General features: G+C 39.3%; 1 pseudogene; it reads right to left on the bottom strand.

Moving 5' to 3' along the window:
* Window positions 1-4,089: 4,089 nt before the first annotated feature.
* LOC101112890 (large ribosomal subunit protein uL18-like) lies at window positions 4,090-4,996 on the bottom strand (annotated as a pseudogene).
* Between the last annotated feature and the right edge of the window lie 1,325 nt (window positions 4,997-6,321).

Below are 6,321 nucleotides of genomic sequence, written 5' to 3' on the forward strand. Positions count from 1 at the left end.
TATCATCTGAGCCACCAGGGACCCAGTAGAATAGAGACTAGAGCTCACATACACACAAAAAACCACTCAACAATTACTTATCTGTCTTATGTAAAGTTCATAAGGTAACATGAAAAAATAGTTGGGAGAAACAGTGAGAATATGAATGAATCCTGAACTTGTTATTCGACTTGTTCTTACTTCTTCTATGTAATTCTAGACCAGCAAGCAAGCAAATCTTGGCTGTCCAGAGTTCCTCCCCAGCAGGCATTGCACATTTCTGGAACACCAGGAGAAGTACAATGAACAACCACTGTGGTTAGTCATTGCCTTGGTGACCCCATGAGATCCTAAATTTTATTTAAATTTTCTAGTTATTTCTCCCATCTACAATCACCTCTCATTTCATGATTACCTCCTATTTCACAATTACCTCTGAAAATCAACTCAAAATCCAATATTAATAATATTATTTTTACATTTACCATTCAAAAAGCATTTTTATGTACATTAGCTCACCAAACACCCTATAATTGTTAGGTAGAAGTTATTGTCTTAATTTTAAATTTGAGGAAACTAAGAAACAAAACCTTAGAAAATTCAAGGAAACGTGATCAGAAGTCACATTTTTTTGAGCACCTATTTTGTGTCAGATCCATCACATATGCCCAGATTCACAGAACTGGTAAGGGTCAGAGCAGAGACTATGCCTAGTCCTCTTGGAGATTTTAAAGTGGGGCAATTTCCACGACAAGCCAATCTACCAGCTGTTGTTCATCCACCTGAGAAAGCTTCACTTTGAGTATTGGCACCAAAATCAGAGTTCTTATTCTTCAAATGATTGAAAAACAGCTGAGGTCAACCTCCCAAAGGCAATAATGTTTCTATGCCATTTCATAATGTCACCAAGCAGATCTGAAGGACACTTCTTTGTTTCGTTTTCATTGGAGATGAAGATGTTTTTCCTCTATAATTTCTCTGGAGGAGTTCAAGCATTTAGAGGGATGAATTACCTCTGGCTTTATGTGTCCAACATCATCAGACTGCCCCATGCAGATATTTTGTTATTAAAATGAGCTCTGTGTGTGAAGTCATTCTATCTTTTTACAGTGAACACCAGGGCAAACTATTTAGAATAAATTGAAATGAGTAACTTAATGAAATAGAAAAGAATAGTCCTTTCAGGATCCCTGAATACACTAGTCCTGTTCTTTTTTTCTGGCTTCTCCTTACTTCTTCTTTCCACTTTTGCATCATTTTGACCCATTCACCCTCATGGCTTATTCCTTCCTTTCCATTTCAGAGTAGCTGTAATGGCGGCCTAACTGCACACAAGGAGACTCTGTCCTCTGAAATAGATGGCATGAAAGACAGGAACTGCTGTTGTCCTGTCTACCATGGACACCAGGAAATTTCTTGCTTTCTACCAGTGAACCTAGGCCAATGGGCTGGCAGACAGGAAAAGGTCTGTGCTCCCTGACTGAGCCACTGGAGTGCCCCTTCCACCCCTTCTTTACTCTTCAGTGAACCAGTTAGTCGACAGCCTTGCTACTCAAAGTATAGTCCAAGGCCTGGCACCATCAGCACCACCAAGCAAGGTTCAAAATGAAGAACCTTCACCCCATACCTGTGGTATCAGGATTTGCATGTTAACAAGATCCCCAGCTGATTCGGATGGGCATTTAAGTTTGAGAAGCCCTGGTATACAGGGTGTTCTCGTACCCACAGACACATTTTCTTTTTTGTGACTTTGGGATATGATTAAACAGAAATTATATACACACTGAGATATATCTCAGCGGGAATTATGCCCCTACGTATAACTGGGTATGCTAAGATCAAATAGAAGACAAATTTAACTTAGAACCTTGAGCTCTTTGCCTGATATATTTTTAATGCTCTGAATAGACTGCTGAATTTCCTTGTTTCCATGACTTCACACCTCTTGTAGAGAAATATTCAAACCAGGGGAATAATCAGAAACAACTTATTCAAACACCAACCCAAGTCTTGCTACTTGGCAATTTTTAGAACCTCTCATACAGCTTCTCAGGCAAAAACAAACTATAAATTCCCAAATCAAAAATTACAGATGGTCAAGCAAATTAAATTTCTTATCAATTTCTTTAGTTGTTTTCACTATGTTTATGCACATTCTCTTAACTGCTGAACTCCCTGAGAAGCCGCATTGATCTATTTGGATGCTTTGCCCTATTCTTTCTCATTTGAGATTTTTGGTGATAACATAATTAATTTAGAATTTAATATTTTGATTTTTCCATCATTCCAAAGCTATGTTCTTTTTAAGCGTTATGAAAATCTCAAGGTTCTTTAAGCTTTTCCTCCCCTGTGATCTTAAGTTCAAGCCAAATGGTTAGATTTATCCTATCACTTCACCCTGAGAGAATTCTGTCAGAAGCAGTATTCGGTTTGTAAGCAAAGCAGGAAAACGTCAGCAACATTCTCATATTCCCTTAAAATAATTTCCATAATATAATATTGAGGTTTACTGCTTGATACCTTACAGGATTGGATATTAAGGATCAGTGTTTATTTCTGAGCACCTATTTCATGAGCAAAACAATTACTTGTTCTTTTCAGCATTGTCCAAAGACAGTAGCTTTATTCTCTAAATACTTTAACAAAAACCAGAATTTTCTGACTGATCATTTATGTTTATATGAGAAGTTAGTGGCCCAGGCATGATTTAAGGAGATAATGTCCTTTATACGTTAATTTTATTCTTGTTATTTTACTTGGATTAACTTCTATTTCTAAATACTTGATCGATCTCACAATATTTTATGCATGTAGTCAAACTTTCATACGCTAACATGAAAACCTATTCAAAGGGGTTATAACATTGGACCCAGAGTGTTTGACTCCTATTTCTGTATTTAATTACTAGTTAGAAATAAATATTTATATTGCATGTACTAAGTAACTGCAGGTGACACAAAAGAAATAAAAAATGATCTTTGTCTTAAAAGTATCTTTTTAGGTATGAAGACAAAGCAGAAGAAATATACAAGGAAAAAAAACTGGAAAAAAATTCTGGCCCATGTGTAAGATAGTAAGTACCAGAAGGAAATTCCCTGGTGGTCCAGTGGTTAGGACTCTCCAATTTCACTGCCAGGGGATGGTTTGATCCCTGGTGGGAAACTGAGAATCCCTCATGGTGAAGTGCAGCCAAAAAAGAAAAAGATAGTAACAGCTACCTGGGCTACCAGTGTCGAGCTAAATGAGCACTTTTCCTGGGTGATGTACTGTGCTTAGCCTTTGACATGTAGCAGTACCTCAACCACAACAGCTCCATTCTACAGAGGAGAAAATGAGGCTGGGAAACTTCAGTAACTTGAAATTGGTATTCAAACCAACAACTCCTACCAAAACCATGCTCTTTATGTAGTACCGTCTTCCTGATAGTGAGTGAGTGAAGGTCACTCAGTTGTGTCCGACTCTTTGCAACCCCGTGGACTACATGCAGCCCATGGAATTCTCCAGGCCAGAATACTGGAGTGGGTAACCGTTCCTTTCTCCAGGGGATCTTCCCAACCCAGGGATTGAACCCAGGTTCCCCGATTGCAGGGGGATTTTTTTTTTACCAGCTGAGCCCTGCCTGATAGTAAGGGATAAAATATTCATTTTCTTTTACTTTTTAAAAAACCTTTGTCTACTATTTTACTAATTTTTTTACAGCTTTGTTAAGATACAATTGACATACAAAGTATTGATTTGTTACATTTGTATAGTATCAAATGATTACCATAGATAATACCTCCATCATGACATGTAATTATCATTTTCTATTTGTGGTGAGAGCCTTTAAAATCTACCTTCTTAGCAACATTCCTTTACTCTAGATATTTCAATTCAAACCTCTTGAAAACCAGGATGATGTTACCTAATTCTTTTGTGGGCTTCCTCAGTAGCTCAGTGGTAAAGAATCCCCATGTAATACAGGAGACTTGGGTTCAATCCCTGGGTGAGACGATCCCTTGGAGAAGAAATGGCAACCCACTCCAATATTCTTTTTTTTTTTTGCTGCTTGTTCAATAAGTTTATTATTGTCTCTATCTGAAAAATCTTGCTAGAAAATTGTGGTTTTGTTTAACTCTCGGCAGCCCATTCCCAAGCTCTAAGGAAGCCTGCTTGCTTCTGAGCTACCTGATCTTTCTTCTGGGCAAGCGACATTTTGGGACGGTTCTGCCTCTTCTTTTTAACTTCTTTCTTAGGCTTCTCATACACTGAATTTTCTCGTGTTGCAGCATGAGCTTTCTTATACATTTCCTCCGTCATGTTTGGAGTTACGTTCGTTATGTACTGAGAAAATTGTTTCTTGTAAGCATCCTCATCTTCTTCAATTAGGTAATGCATGTAATCTACAACGTTCTGCCCCGTGATGTGCTTTCGGTGTACCTCACCACTGAATTCTTTGCTTTCTGAGTCATAACCAGGGAACCGTTTGTACTATGAGGGATAGACCAGCCTCCATTGACAGCTCCCTTTAGGGCCTCAAAAACTTTATTCCTGGTAGTAGTTCTGGCAAGTCCTGCATCTAGGTAACAAGTGAAGGCACCAGGTTGACCATCAACGCCTTCCACATTGTATTTATCTCCAGTCACTTTGACTTGGCCTTCATAAATTTTGTCCATACCAAATCTATTAATAAGCCTGCAGGCCAGCAGCAGGCCAGTACAATATGCTGCAGCAAGATTTGTCAGCCCAACCTTCACACCATGTTTTGGGAGTTCGTGAGCATAAGCTGCACAAACTATCATATCTCCTTCTATACAGGCATAAGAAACCTGACAAATAATGTCTCTGTTTGTTACATGACGATCATTCTGTATTTAGGTGCGTTGTACGTATTTTTATCTTGGATTACCAATCGTTTCTGAGCATAGTTGTCAGTTTTGCCCTCTTGCTGTATTCTGAATTTCACTTTGTATCTCTTGAAGTATCTCTTTGTATCTCTTGTATCCTTGTTCTTGACAACTTGAACAATCCCTACCATGTGGAACAGAACCCTGACTGGAGGGCTTGCCACAGAGCTGCAGGAGCAGTGCGGTTTTGGAGGTGGAAAAGCCTCACGCCAATATTCTTGTGTAGGAAATCCCACAGGAGACTCGGGTTCAGTCTGTGGGATCGCAAAGAGTCAGACACGCTTAGCGACTAAACAACAATAAAGATTCCTTTGTATCACTCTGTACCCTGCACAGTGCTTGGCATGGATGGTACAAATGTTCCAGCTTCCCCAAGCATGAACTGCAAACAGAATTACCAAAATCATGGCAACAGCAGTATAAACTTGGTGTGCTAGACCTTTTCTAAAAGAAAGAGTATAACATAAGAGATATCACGTGGTTTTTTCGTGGTTTGCATACCCACTAAATTCTTGGTGCCTCCTGAGTTGTTTCTTTCTTTGGGGATTTTTCACCTGAACTTTGATCTCAGTTCACTTCCTCTTGCCTTTAAGTGTGTGTGCGTGCTAAGCCGCTTCTGCCTTTAAGAGACAGCTCAGTCTTCACCTGTTCTGTGGAGGGAACATTCCCTGACTTCTTGAGGTAGAAGCAAGTCCTTTCTCCTTTGTGTTCTGCTACTCCTAGTATTACACTTCATAGCTACGTGGGACAGTATGTAACACTGATATGTTTGTGTGGGGGTGGGGGTGAGGTGGTGCATTTACAGGGAAGCCTGGGAGAAGTTCATTGCCATCTAGTGGGGAGATAAATCTGTAACACAATATACATCTCACATCATGGCTGTGTAGATTTACATGACATGTTAAGATATATAAGTAGGTAGACAGGTAGGTAGGTAGATAGAAGGAAGAAGTTTTCCTTGACCTTCATAGGATTCCTGGCTAGGTCTAAAAATGAAACTGACAAAGACAGAAGAGCAAGAGAAAAGCACACAAATTTATTTAATGTAAGTTTTACATCACATAGGAGTCTTCAAAAGGAAATGAAGACTCATGGGAATTCCCTGGCCATTCTGTAGTTAGGACTCTATACTTCCACTGCAGGGAACACAAGTTCCATCCCCAGTCCGGGAACTATGATTCTGCATGCTGTGTGGTGTAGCCAATAAAAAAAAGAAAAAAGAAATGAAGACCCACAGAAACAGTTAGGCCTGAGTATTTTTATGCTAGATTTGATGAAGAGAGGATAGTCATGGAAGAATATAATAGGTTAGAGAATATGAGGTAATCAAAGTAAACTGGGGAAAACTTAGCAAAGCCGATTTGTTAGGATTCTTCTCCGGGTCCATTTGTCTTTGGAGAAAGAATGCTCCTTCCCTACAGGTACAGAGAGAGCAACTCTCACAGGAGGTTCTTTG

The sequence above is a fragment of the Ovis aries genome, chromosome 2, assembly GCF_016772045.2.
Source record: "Ovis aries strain OAR_USU_Benz2616 breed Rambouillet chromosome 2, ARS-UI_Ramb_v3.0, whole genome shotgun sequence".
Lineage (NCBI taxonomy): Eukaryota > Metazoa > Chordata > Mammalia > Artiodactyla > Bovidae > Ovis > Ovis aries.